We start from the raw sequence: 14,605 nt of genomic DNA on the forward strand, positions 1-14,605 counted from the left end.
CGTGTAGTAACATAATGATGGCTTAGTAGAAATTCCTAGGAGATAGTCTGACTTAAGCATATATTAACAAGTTCTTCTTCAGTCCTTGAAGAGAGTATATTTCCTGCGCACATTCTCCTTTATACGCCTAAGATTGTTTGCCATCTCTTTTATTATTCTGGTAAAGTTAAACTTGAACAGAGTAACCGAATGCTAACAATGTCTGAATCAGTGAAGCCCAAATGAGTAAGCTTTATTCTGTGTGATGGTGCTGGAAAGGTTAAAAGCCCAAGTTCTGAGTCGAGGCAATAGTTATGAGCTGCCCAAGTCCCCGCCAGGATTCTAGCTCAGCATTCTCCATGCTTCACTGAGGCTGGAATCCGGAGTTTGAAACTGAATTGTCTCAATCTGGCCACAGTGGTCATTTCACTTTCCCACTAATTTTCCTTAAACCAGAATGCATGTGTGCTCAGTAGTGTCTGACTCTTTGAAACTCCAGGGACTGTAGCTGGCCAGGTTCCTGTGTCCATGAGATTTCCAAGGCAAGAATACTGGAGTGGGAGAATACTGGAGTGGGTTTCCATTTCCTCCTCCAGGAGATCTTCTCGACGTAGGGATAGAACCTGAGCCTCGTGCATTGACAGGAGGATTCTTTACCGCCGAGTCACTAGGGAAGTCCCAGCTAGAATGACTAGGAATAGCTGATTTTTCCATGTAGAAAAAGAATAAAAGTGAATCTCTATTTCACAACATTGAAAAAAAAAAAAAAACTGAATCAAGGGCTTATGTATGAAAGGCAGAACTTTTAAGCATTTTAGAAGCAGACGTAGAGAGATTATTCTCATGACCTTGGAAGAATTTCTTCATCAGAATACAAAAATAGCAAAGCACAAAGGAAAAGATCAGAAAAATCTGACTACACTGTGAACTTCTCTCTCTCCTTTTCTTTTAAGTATTATATAACGGATAATGACTTTTAAGGGGAGTAGTGTGATTTAATAAGCTTCATTATTTTTGCAATTTTGCTGCAGATCTTAGTAATACAGAGTCAGAGATCTGGCTCCAAGATCACTTGTGTGTGTGTGTGATTCTTGGTTTTAATGGCTGTCACAGCCTTAATTTTTTATTCATATTTTTCTTACATCCTTAATTTTTTCAATTACAGTTTTCTTTTTGTACTGTAGTATCTTTGTAAGTTGCATCAAACCTAAGGGAAGAGGGAATAAATAAGTTGAGCAAACCATTAGATTCAGTTTATGCTGCCAACATTTAAGTATTTCTAACTCAAGCCTTCAAAAATTATAAAAATTTTATAGTAAACAATAGATAATTTATGGAGACTTTCTGGCAATAATGAATGCAAATATAGGTAAGTCTACAACTAACTCAGATTTGGAACATCTAAACACCCTATAATCTCAGAAACAGAACACCAAGCCTATCAGCTAGATAGTACTTACTAGTCATCTAAAGATTCAGGTTGTCGAATCACCTCGTTAATTTTTATCAGGTTGGGTCTTGCATTGTATTTGCTAACTAGGGAGAATAACAGACTCAAACTCTACCTGTGCTTCCTAAAAGCTCTCTGAGAATACAAAGGCACATGGGGGCCCTGCTTTTGTTCCTCCCAATTCAATCCCGTTATTCGATGCAGAAGTCACAAAGCTTTCATCAACAGTTACTGACTACTTTTATTGTCATTGCCATGTGGGAGTGCTGAAAGACTGTTTGAAATTCATTCAAGTAACAGAGGAGAGTGCATAGTGCAGCCTTCTGTATTAAAGAAGAAGAAAAAAGTATTCACTGCAATCAAAGGTGCAAGCAGTAGAGAATCAACACAAATAAAACCAGCATCAGCCAGAAAGCCTGTAGGAAACCATGGAAGGAAGATCAAAATCAGGTTCTTTGGAGGTGAATGGCATAAAGAAAATACAGTGTTATTTGCAACAGAATTTTTGTAAAAGAAAGAGAAGCCAGAGTAGTCTATTAGCCAGACACTTCTTCACCAACTGAGTTCCAGACAGTGATTCCGTTTATAAGGACTCCAAGCAGAACTGTATGCAACACTGAGGAGGGTTCACAAAAATGCTTGTGACCGTCATGTTCCAGCCAACTCTGATCATTCACAATTGAGTAATCCCTACAACCTCATCTATTGAAAAACCATGAATGTCTCACATTTTTTTCTCATAAAAATGTGCATAACATGGATTATAGCTGAAGGTATATTAGAAAAATTCCAAAGATTACTTAATAATTTTTTATCATAGTTAATTAAAGTCATTTTAGCAGTTGAGAAAATTCCAACCCTAGGTGAAAAGCCTGCATCATTCTGGACTTCTTCATACCCCTCAGAGACCTAGGTGGCACTAGTGGTAAAGAACCCACCTGCTAATGCTGGAGATATGAGAGACACAGTTTCAATCCCTGGGTTGGGATGATCCCCTGGAGGAGGGCATGGCAACCCATTCCAGTATTCTTACCTGGAGAATTCTATGGACAGAGGAGTCTGGTAGGCTACAGTCCATAGGGTCACAAAAAGTTGGACATGGCTGAAGCGACTTCACATGCATTCACGGAGAAACTTGAGTGTTTTATGTGAATATCACTCTATTACAAAAGTATAATAGAGATTTACTTCGATGACACTGAAAAAGTGAAATGTGTAATTAAAGAATATATTCAAGGTTGATGATGACATCTGCCAGATAATGTAAGGATTGCCTAAATGTAATGCACTATTTATAGATTGTAGCAATTGATCATATTAGCATAAATGTCAAGGTAGGATTCTGAACACCTGAAAGTTATATTGCTTTGGGAGAGAAGATAGTGAGCTGTGCTCCTGTGGTCATCAGAATGGTGGTTTGCAAATTCCAGGCTGTCTCTCCATCAACACATGGTAAGGTTGTATTTCCTGTGCACTTGGAATTAGGTGTGGCAGCTCATTTCTCTGCTACAGAAAGCAAAAGCTCCCCAGGGCAGCATCTCCGCCCCCACATCCGGTTTCCCTCCAGCTTGCTGATTGACAGTGTTTAAGACGGCAGCCCCCTCACCCCGCCCACCCCCCAGCCCACTCAGGGGTCATCAGAGACAGAGTCCTGCTTTCAAACGGCACTAGAAATAGAACTTGAACAAGAAATAAGTAAAATGTGTGCTTTAAGCCACTGAGATTTTCTGTGTCACAACCCACTTATCCGTCACAACACCGTATACAAAGGTACAGAAGAATCCCATCGCCGAGAGTGAAATAAGACAGGTTGGCAGCCTCAGTTCTGTTCCGTTCTTTCCCAAGAACACTCATAATTGCCTGGAGAAAGAAGCCCCCCAGCTTGTGTGCATTATTTGAGAATTCCGGAGCTGCGGCTGGCGGAGCCGGGGGTGGACGGTGTATGTTACCGCTGGTCGCTGGAGGAAGAGCGGCCACGTCAGGTAGCTAGTGTGCACTCCTCTGCATTTATTCACATTCAGTGAAAAGGGAAAATACCGGGTGGTTCTTTTTAAAAGTAATTTGTTCCCATTCCATTTGAGCTCTGATATTTTTCTTCCTGACCAGGCATGAGCCAGGGCAGCAATTTGGGAGCCCTTTTATTTCTTTATTTTTAAAATTCAAATTATATCATAGATACTGTTGACTTTATTTAAGGTTTTATTATTATTTTAAAACAGAAGGAATCTTGTTGATTTGTTCAAAGCAATGTCCCTGGTACCTAGAATTATTCGCAGAATAAGTAGACCCCCCCAAAAATATATATATATATTTTTTTTTAATTAAAGAATAGTTGATTTACAGTGCAGTGCCAATCTCTGCAGTACAGCGTGGTGACTCAGTTATACACATATATTCATTCTTTTCTGTGTTCTTTTCCATTATGGTTTATCACAGGATATTGAGTATACTTCCCTGGGCTGTGCAGTAGGACCTTGTTGTTTACCCATTCTCAGTGTGATAGTTTGTATCTACCAACACCAAACTCCCAATCCATCCATCCCTCTCTGTTTCCACCCACCCCTTAGCAACCACAGGGTTGTTCTCTATGTCTGTGAATCGGTTTCTATTTTGTTGATAGGCTCAGTTATGTCATATCTTAGATTCCACGTACAAGTAATATCATATGGTATTTCTTTCTCTTTCTGACTTCCTTCACTTAGTATGATACCCTTGTAGCATCCGTGTTGCTGAAAGTGGCATTATTTCATTCTTTTTATGACTGAGTAATATTCCATTGAATGGATAAAGAAGATGCACCACGTCTCTAGCCATTCCTCTGTCAATGGACGTTTAAGTTGTTTCCATGTTTTGACTGTTGTGAATAGTGGTGCTGTGAATATAGGGGTGCGTGTGTTATTTGAGTTATGGCGTATTTCTGGATATATTATCAAGAGTGGGATTGCTGGATCATATGGTAGTTTTATCTTTAGTTTTCTGAGGAACCTCCGTACTGTTCTCCATAGTGGCTGCAACAATTTATATTCCCACCAACAGTGTACAAGGATTCCCTTTTCTCCACACCCTCTCCAGCGTATATCATTTATGGGTTTTTTGATGATGGTTGTTCTGACTGGTGTTAGGTGATACTGTAGTTTTGATTTGCATTTCTCCAATAATTAGTGATGTTGAGCATCTTTATGTGTGCTTACTTGTCATCTGTATGTCTTCTTTGGAGAAATGAGTAAACTAAAAATAGTTTTTAAAGAATCTATGTTTCTGTTAGAAGTTTTCATTATCTGCAAGATTCGGTGTTAGTTAACAGTCTGGTGTGGCTTCCCTAAAACTCAAGTACCATTTTAAACTTCAGTAATAGAAATGTCAGGTCTAGGACAAATGGAAAATATAGTTCGTTCTACTCTTCTTAGCCTTCTGATTTATGATATTTGGTTAATTTCCTACATCACACACCAAGGCGGGTATTGATAAATTCTATTCCAGAGCTTCCTTAACTTTTTTCTGACACCATGGTGACCCTAGAACATGATAATATTTGTAGAGTAAGTGTGGGTAAAAAAGCTTTCTTGGACCATTCTTAGGGCTGAAGCACTAAAATGCAGGAACTAACATACGTTTCTTTGAAGATCCTTCACTTCTAACAGAAGTTGTTTAAATGCTGATAATGAAAGAGGGGGCTTCCCAGATGACACTAGTGGTAAAGACCTGCCTGCCAATGCAGGAGATGCAAGAGATGCAGGAAGATTCCCTGGAGGAGGGCATGACAACCCACTCCAGTATTCTTGCCTGGAGGATCCGATGGACAGAGGAGCCTGATGAGCTATAGTCCATGGGGTTGCAAAGAATTTGGACGCAACTGAAGCAACTTAGCATGCACCATGCAGTGAAAGAATACTTACATAACAAGGGAGAGGGACTTTCTTTCATTCTAAAAACCACCACAGTACACAGGAGAGAACATGAAAACAAACATGGTGCTTTCTCTCTAACACCTCGGCCAGGACACCCAGAGAACATGAGGTATTTTGACAGGCTTGAAACACAGCTCTGCTGGGTCAGGAGAACCCCTGGGAAGAAGAGGGGCTTGAAGACTTGGGATAATAGTTATTCTAGCCACAGCTAGCTCAGGACTAACTCTAGTCACAACTAACTCATAGGACGTGTAAGGCACTTCGCACACATTGAACGTATGAAGTCCATTTAACAACCATCAGGGATGGGTGTTATTTCTTCTACTTTTTCATTAAGGAAACTGAGGCTTGGAGATGTGTAATGTTATATCCAGGTCCATGCAAGTGGGGAATGGCAGAACCAGGTTTGAATCTAGGACTGAGCCCCAAATCTTATGTTCTTTTTTCTGGAAACAGGGAGACAGAAAGGACTTATGTGTCCATAACCATCTTCAGACATTAAAGGATTCTTGGTGGCCAAGAGGGTAGCTGTTTCTGATATTCCAGGAGGTCAATTTAGTACTTGGGAGTGGAATCATGAGGAAGACAGACTTAATTTCAGAATTTATTGTTGTTGTTGTTTAATTGCTAAGTCGTGTCCAACTCCTTGCAACCCCATGGACTTTACCCCGCCAGGCCCCTCTGTCCCTGGGATTTCCAAGGCAAGAATACTGGATTGGATTGCCATTTCCTCCTCCAGGGGATCTTCCTGACCCAGGTATGGAACCCATGTTTCCTGCATTGGCAGGTGGATTCTTTACCTCTAAGCCACCTGGGAAACCCCTTATTTCAGATTAAGAAATGATTCTCTGCGAAGATCGGATTTCCCACCCAGTTAGTATTTAGTAAGTGAATACTTATTAGTTTTAGAGGAGGCTCCTGCCTGGGCAACCTTTGCTCTTCCTCCACTTTCAAGAGTGTGATGTTATAGTGTAAACAGCACAAGAAGATTCTGTTAGAGATGTTGTTTCTCTTACATGCTTTTTTTCGGAGGGGTTTGTTTTTTGGGCTAAGTACATGTAGATGAACCCTGGAGGAGGACATGGCAACCCACTCCAGTAATCTTGCCTTGAGAATCCCCACGGACAGAGGAGCCTGCTGGGCTACAGTCCGTGGGGTCACTAAGAGTCGGACACGACTGAGCAACCAAGCACAGCAGACGTGGATCAAGAGCCAGTTTCCACGGGAGAAGCTTCAGTGGCTCTCCTGAGAGTTTACAAGGGCCTTTCTTAGAAAACTGCCCTATTATTTTGAAGCTTCTAGGACCTGGTCAGAAATACATTCATTCTGAAAAATCAAAATACAGTCTCAAACCTCCACCACCAACATGATTGGAATAGAAGATCCATTACTTTTCCCCACCTTCCCCAACAAGCAAATGGACATCAGTCAACAAGAAATCTTAGAATCCATACATGGTCCTACTTTGGGAGTGTTTTAAGTAATTTTTAATATGGTCTTGTTGAGGGTTGTGTATGTGTAAGATGTATTTATTTTCAGATTTCCTCCTGTATTTTACTGCTTTTTTAACATATTTTTTTATTACTGTGCAAAGCTACTATACAGTCCATGGGGACTCAGAAATTCATTTGATATGACACATTTGTGAAAGCTAAGTCTAACTGAACTAATTTTTTTTTTTTTTAGCCACACACCTCGGGGTATGTAATATTTTAGTTCCCCGACTAAGAGTTGAACCTTAGTCCCCTGCATTGGAAGCATGAAGTCTTAACCACTGGACTGCCAGGGAAGTCCCATTACTGCTTTTATTAGGGGGAATAATGCCTACTTCCTTTCCCTACCACTTCCTTCCCAAATACACTTCCAGTTCCTGCTTTAGAATAGCAACTACTCTTATAAATCATAGATTCCCTGGGAAGAATGTTTTCATCCTGGAGAGAGCACAGGAGGCCTCTGCCCCTGAGCAGAATGCAGAGATTGCAGAGTGGGGCAGCATGCAGGCTGCCTTTGCCCCCCTCTCTACTCTTCACTTCCTTTAGGTCAGGCCAGTTGGGGCCCCAGGAACCCTCCCGTCCCCTGAGAATCCTGGGATGATTTTTGTTTGTTTTGTCTTTAAGAAATAGTTATGTTTATTTTTTTATTTGGCTGCACCAGGTCTTAGCTGTGGCATGTGGAATATGGTTCCCTGACCAGGACCTGAACCCAGGTCCCCTGCATTGGAAGCTCAGAATCTTAGCCTCTGGACCACCAGGGAAATCTGCTGGGATGATTCTGGAACTGTAGCTGTTCTCCTCTTGATTTTTCATTCCCTGAACCAGAGATAACTGAGACAAGACTGAGTCAGCACAAGGAAGGAAATTCTAGATGAGGATGTGAACTTTCAGTCTCTTGCAAACCCTTTTCCTTGGTTAAAGGTACCAGTCATTATCAGGAAGGAAGAAAGATTGAAGGTAAAAAGAAAGTTTGGTGGATCTGGATTCCAAGTAATTCTGTCATTAATAGCATTAATTATTTGGTAAACAAAGGTGAACATATGCATATCAATAAAATTTGCTGAAAGATGTCTAACCTAGATGAAATATCTGTATAATTTACCTCCTGCCCTATCCTTCCTGTTTTTATTTTTGTATTTATTTTATTTGTATTTATTTGGCTGCACCGGCTCTTAGTTGATGGCGTGGGAACTCTCAGTTGTGGCTTGTGGTTCAGTTCCCTGACTGGGCATTGAACCTGGACCTCTTGCATTGGGAACACGAAGCCTTAGCTACTGGACAGCCAGGGAAATCCCATTCCTACTATTTTGAAAAAAACCTATTATGTGCCTAATAGATGATCAGTGAATTCTTTTTGAATTAAAAAAAAAATGATACCATATGATTGGGTTAGGGTGGTTTTAGCCTTTGAAATCTGTATCTTGAGAGGTGAAACCATCTTAAAACTGAAGTCCGTTCTGTTCAGTAGATCCATCGGTGAGGACCTAAGAGTCAACACATACCTAATTTTGCTTCATAACAACAGGGCCAATGATAGTTTCTTCTTTGATGAGCCCAGAAGATTACATAGTGTTTAAAAGAATATTATGAGGGTTCAGACTGCTAGGCCCCAGCTCCAGAGCTTACCTGCTTTGTCACTTGAATAAGTTTCTTACCTAGATTCCCACACCTGTAAGTTAGAGGTGACTCCTATGGCTATTGAGAGGATAAATGCGATAAATCTTTTAAGGTACTCAGCATAGGGCCTGACACTCAGTAAGCAGTGAATGAACATTATCATTATTAATCTATAAATATATAGAATAAAAGGACATATGTACACAGGGAAGTGTAACACTAATACATAAGAAGGTCGTTTGATTTTCGTATCTATGCACTTAAATTTTCTTGAGCTTTTATTACTGTGTATTGTTTTTTCTGTTTTTGCACAGGTATTAATACTTATAGGAAAATAAACTACTAAATACTACCCTTCTGTAGAAATATATGGGACATGGTTAAATGCTTTAAGTGTCACCAAAGCTAAGCCTATTTAATTATTCTCTCTGTCAAAGTGCTTGTATGTTTTAAACACACACAGTCTCTTTAGTAAGCATGGTCACTATATTATTTGGAGCCAGGCCCTCTGTTATTCTGAAGTCTGGACACATAAGCCATTGTCGTTGGTCAGTGGATTGACAGGTGCTTCTCTGGAGCGTGGGCAGAGCTCAGAATCTTATCCTAGATGGTAAAGAAAAATCTCATGTCAATAGAGTTGGAAACCTCTTGGTATCAAGTTGATAGTTCAGTACCTTAACATGAACTATCTTCCAGAAAGTTACTCAAGTTCAAGGCAATCCCTGATGAATTAGTTCACTTACCGTTATATGAGGGCTTCCTAGGTGGTGCTAGTGGTAAAGAATCTGCCTGCCAGTGCAGGAGGCGAAGAGATACAGGTTCGATCCCTGGGTAGGGAAGATCCTCTGGAGGAGGGCATGGCAACCCACTCCAGTATTCTTGCCTGGAGAATTCCCTGGACAGAGGAGCTTTGGGCTACAGTCCATGGGGTCCCAAAGAGTCGGACACGATTGAAGTGACTTAGCACATCATTATGTGGGCCAGAGTGAGTTTGCATACATTCTCATGGGGTCCACAGTGTCATTTGTTACTAGTTTTCAGACTCTTTCGGTTAGCTTTCCACCAGAATGTTTTTTTTAAAAAACAACATTTAAATTTAACTTCTGTTCACCTTTCTTACTACTTCTTTTTGTCTAGCATGATTTTTATGCCTTTAGGTGCCTATGAATTATTTATGCACCCATATGCTTTTCTTCCTACATCTCCCTGCTGTGTTTTAAGTGAAAAGTTATGAAAGAATATTAAATAAGATGGGAGCAAAACCAAGAGAAATGCAATATAGTCCTGTGTGTGTACTGATAACGGCAGCTGGCAAGTGTTACTGGATTCAGCCAGGAAAAGAAAAAAACAAACAAAACAAATATGAGATATTCTGTAGCTGCCTTCGCTGGCTGTTCATTTTATATCACCCTAAGGCAAGATTATTTCCTAGAAGACACCATTCTGTAATAGAATCTGTTCTCAACTCGAATCTCCCTAGCCCCCCTGATCCACATGCCAGCTGATTTTACTAAATCATAATACATTTTGTTAGCAGTATGGGGGGAGGGGATTAATGAATGCTGGATCATCTGTAACATCAGTGGGTAAATGACCAAGTGTCATTTCTTCAGATCAGATGCATTTGCAAATCAAACCCTGGTAGCTTGCAAAAAGGCAGACATTGCTAGACTCATATTTTACATTCATTTTAAGTCATAAATCTTTAGAGTGCCTTTTAAGTCCAGAGATACAATTATATATCTCCTTCCATGCTGTTGACAGAGAGGGGAAGAATTTTTCTGCCACACTTGCACTGTTCTATCCAAACATCTCCATCAATTCATATCCACCACAGGTTTTTCTCAAAGACCCATCTCTCTTCATCTTCTCCAGAAGGCATAAAATGCATGTATTTTTTTCTGTGATGGAGAGACAGTTTTAGTCTGAAATCCCCAACTTTGCATTTTCATCTTCAAAATCTCTCTGTGGGGAGTAAGCTTCTTTTTTGGCTTTCAAGTCAGGAAAAAAAAAATGGCGTTTCATGTCTAACTTGATCTTCTGTGTCTTTCTATCACCTAACACCTGTTTCTTTCTTCTGTCCTCATAGTCAGCCATACGATTTTTGTGTTAAAAATTATACCGCATCCATCACAGAGTTAAAGATCAGAAAAAGAGCCGATAAAGGCTGTTGGGGAAGAAACCATCTGCTGACTTTCAACTGGATTCAAAGAAGGTGCAAAGTAATACATTTTAGTCGGTTATAGCATTAAGAAAACAAGACCGGGGGCATGAAGTCAGCCACAACAAACAATGAGTGATTTTTCTTTGCTCTAATACGTAAACCTGCTACAGTATGTCTACCAAAATAACTTATTTCTTTTTCTTTAGCAATGAAAGAAAACATGCTTGTATATAGTTCTTCTTGTTGTTCAGTCACCAAGTTGAGTCCAACTCTTTGTGACCCCGTGGCCTGCAGCACGCCAGGCCTCCCTGTCCCTCACCACCTCCCAGAGTTTGCTCAGACTCGTGTTCACTGAGTCTCTGATGCCGTACAACCATCTCATCTGCGAATGTAGAGTGATCCCTGAAGCAGCTGTGCCGCAGTGTGGTTGGGGGGTGTTTGCGGTCTGGAAGTCAAGCACAGCCTTGCTATGTCATCTCTAACCAGTCTCTGTTCTTGTGGTGTCCTGGGCGTTTGTAAGACACACACTGCCTTTTATCTGCTACAGTAAATGTAGAAAAAATAAATCATGGAGGCCTCTCATCAGAGTGTTCTCTTGTGTGTGGGTGTGTGCTCTGTCACTGAGTCGTGTCTGACTCTTTGCGACCCCGTGGACTGTAGCCCGCCAGGCTCCTCTGTCCATGGAATTCTCCAGGCAAGAGTACTGGAGTGGGTTGCCATTTCCTCCTCCAGGGGATCCTCCCCACCCAGGGATCAAAACCACTTCTCCTGTGTCCCTGGCACTGTCAGCTGGATTCTTTACCGTTGTGCCACCTGGGAAGCCCTGTTTACTTGTATGATTAATTTTACTTTTAAGGAGCACAAGTTCATTTACTTTCAGATATCAGCTATGTTATGGCTTCATTTCTCAGTCACCAGATATCTTATACTTTAGCTACTGACATCATTCTCTGTTAATGTTTGTCACCCATATTAAAAAATTGGATCCTGAATAGCCAATGCAGGCCTTCCTGTTTTTCTTTCATATCACGCCTGTGTTAAGCAGTTAATTTTAACTCCCTTCTTTGCTAGATTGTTCATGTTGGAAGGAATACTTTCTAAACTTTTCTCCAGTGATGATGAAACGGACCAGAGTTGATAAATCTTGCCATGTACAGATTTTCAAAACTCCTATCGATCCACTGTTGCTTTCATGTTAAAGAGAAAATAGAAACCTCAGGGCTAAAACAAGATGACTTCAGCTCCAGGGCTGAGGAAGCCAGCTGGCCACTCAGGGTAGTTGATTTCAGATGGGTTTCAGAGCGTTGCCTCGGTGGATGGTCAGTTGCACACTTACACCTGGGCATCCCCGCCATGGGGGTGGCTGGCTCGGGGCTGAGAGATGTGTGGTTCCTCAGGTCAGCCTGGCTGGAGGATAACTTAGTTATCCTTGCAGAAGTGCTCCCAGCATCCCCACAGGTCTCTGCCTCTGCCCACTGGTCAGACTGAAGGCATCTTCTTGCCCCTCCAAAGCCAGATGAGAGAGGAGAACTCAGAGTGACCCATATGTGAATCTCATAGCTATGTTGTGACTTGTTTATTTTACTCCTCTGATATGCAGGGTACATCATGAGAAATGCCGGGCTGAATGAAGCACAAGCTGGAATCAAGATTGCTGGGAGAAATATCAATAACCTCAGATATGCAGATGACACCACCCTTGTGGCAGAAAGTGAAGAACTAAAGAGTCTCTTGATGACAGTGAAAGAGGAGAGTGAAAAAAGTTGGCTTAAAGCTCAACATTCAGAAAACTAAGATCATGGCATCCAGTCCCATCACTTCATGGCAAATAGATGGGGAAACAATGGCTGACTTTATTTTGGGGGGCTCCAAAATCACTGCAGATGGTGATTGCAGCCATGAAATTAAAAGGCGCTTACTCCTTGGAAGGAAAGTTATGACCAACCTAGATAGCATATTAAAAAGCAGAGACATTACTTTGCCAACAAAGGTCCATCTAGTCAAGGCTATGGTTTTTTCAGTGGTCATGTGTGGATGTGAGAGTTGGATTATGAAGAAAGCTGATCGCCAAAGAATTGATGCTTTTGAACTGTGGTATTGGAAAAGACTCTCGAGAGTTCCTTGGACTGCAAGGAGATCCAACCAGTCCGTCCTAAAGGAGATCAGTCATAGGTGTTCTGGAAAGACTTTGAAAGATGTTGAAGCTGAAACTCCAATACTTTGGCCACATGATGCGAAGAACTGACTCATTTGAAAAGACCCTGATGCTGGGGGGGATTGGAGGCAGGAGAAGGGGACGACAGAGGATTAGATGGCTGGATGGCATCACCGACTCACTGGACATGGGTTTGGATGGACTCTGGGAGTTGGTGAAGGACAGGGAGGCCTGGCATGCTGTGGTTCATGGGATCGCAAAGAGTCGGACACGACTGAGCGACTGAACTGAACTGATGCAATGACTTGCTCTGAGCACCGACACAGGGGATCCCAGCTTTGACAGCAGAGGCTCTGTGGTTTCATGAACCTCCACTCCCGTCAGTAGAGATCAAAATGTTTGTGTGAGTTTTCTGCACTTGTCCAGTGTATGTGTTAGTTGCTTAGTCATGTCTGACTGTTTTCGGCCCCATGGAGTGTAGCTCACCAGGCTCCTCTGTCCATGGGATTTTCCAGACAAGAATCCTGGAGTGGTTGTCATTCCTTTCACCAGGGGATCTTCCCGACCTAGGGATCAAACTCAGGTCTCCTGTATTGCAGGCAGATTCTTCACCATCTGAACCACCAAGTAAACTGAGTCACATTACATGACTGGGTCCTTATAAACCCAGTCACATAAGGACCAGTGTTGCTTTTAGAAAAAAGCACAGGAGTGTGGAAAGGTGGCTGTTCCGGGGCTTTCCTGGCACAAGCCGCCTGCCCAGGACTGAGGCCGGGATGAGATGGGCAGGAAGGTGGCTCCGTCTGCTTCCAGGGCCTGTCTGCCAGGACGTCCAGCCTCTCTGCTGCACCTTTTCATGCACTGTGAGGTTGGACTGGCAGCAGGCTTGGCCATGTAAGCCACGCTGGGGTGCAGGCTTTTTAGGAGGTGTGAGGGGTGTGGTGGCTACAGAGAGAAATCCTCTTCCCCAGCAGAGGATTTGCGCATGTGAAACATGGTGCTTGCTTCTCTTTTCAGGGTTTTTATGAAATTGCTCATGGACTGACTGCATGAGTTTACTTTGTTTTGGTTTTGTTTTTGCAATTTTTGACCTTCAGAGCTCAAAGAGCTGGTCTCCTGTGTGCAGCATTCAAAATCATTCCCATTGTGTGTGTGTTTTAAACAGTTTGATATCACATGTATACCTGCAGCTTTCAGAAGGCCTCATATAAAAGTCTCGTTTTATATTTGTGTTAAAGTCTCTTTGGAGAAGGAAATGGCAACCCACTCCAGTACTCTTGCCTGGAAAATCCCATGGATAGAGGAGCCTGGTAGGTTACAGTCCATGGGGTCGCAAAGAGGCGGACACAACTGAGCGACTTCACTTTCTTTCACTTTAAAGTCTCTTAATGCTAATAGTAAATGCAAAACAGGTGCGGAAAAGAGCCCACAGCAATTCTAGCAGGGAAAACACAGCAGTCGTGGTTATAATGACCTAACAATTAAGGGTTAGGCGAAAATCACGCTAAACTCGGGAGACTGTTCTAAATCTTCATCAAGTACAGGTGCCACAACTAAGCCTGCGTGCTCTGCCCTGTCTTACTCAGAACTGGGAACGCCCTGTGGACTCCTGTTTCCTCACTTCCTGGCCTGCTCCTTTGACCGAAGGACACAACTCTGGGACTCCTGTGAGTTCTGACTTGCCTGCTATTACGAGGCTTCTTTCTGTTACGTGCCCTACTGTTTGTTATTCAGTCTCTCAGTCATGTTTGACTCTTTGCAACCCCGTGGACTGCAGCACGCCAGGCTTCCCTGTCCCTCACTGTCTCCTGGAGCTTGCTCAAACTCATATCCATTGAG

Source organism: Cervus canadensis, chromosome 14 (genome assembly GCF_019320065.1).
Source record: "Cervus canadensis isolate Bull #8, Minnesota chromosome 14, ASM1932006v1, whole genome shotgun sequence".
Lineage (NCBI taxonomy): Eukaryota > Metazoa > Chordata > Mammalia > Artiodactyla > Cervidae > Cervus > Cervus canadensis.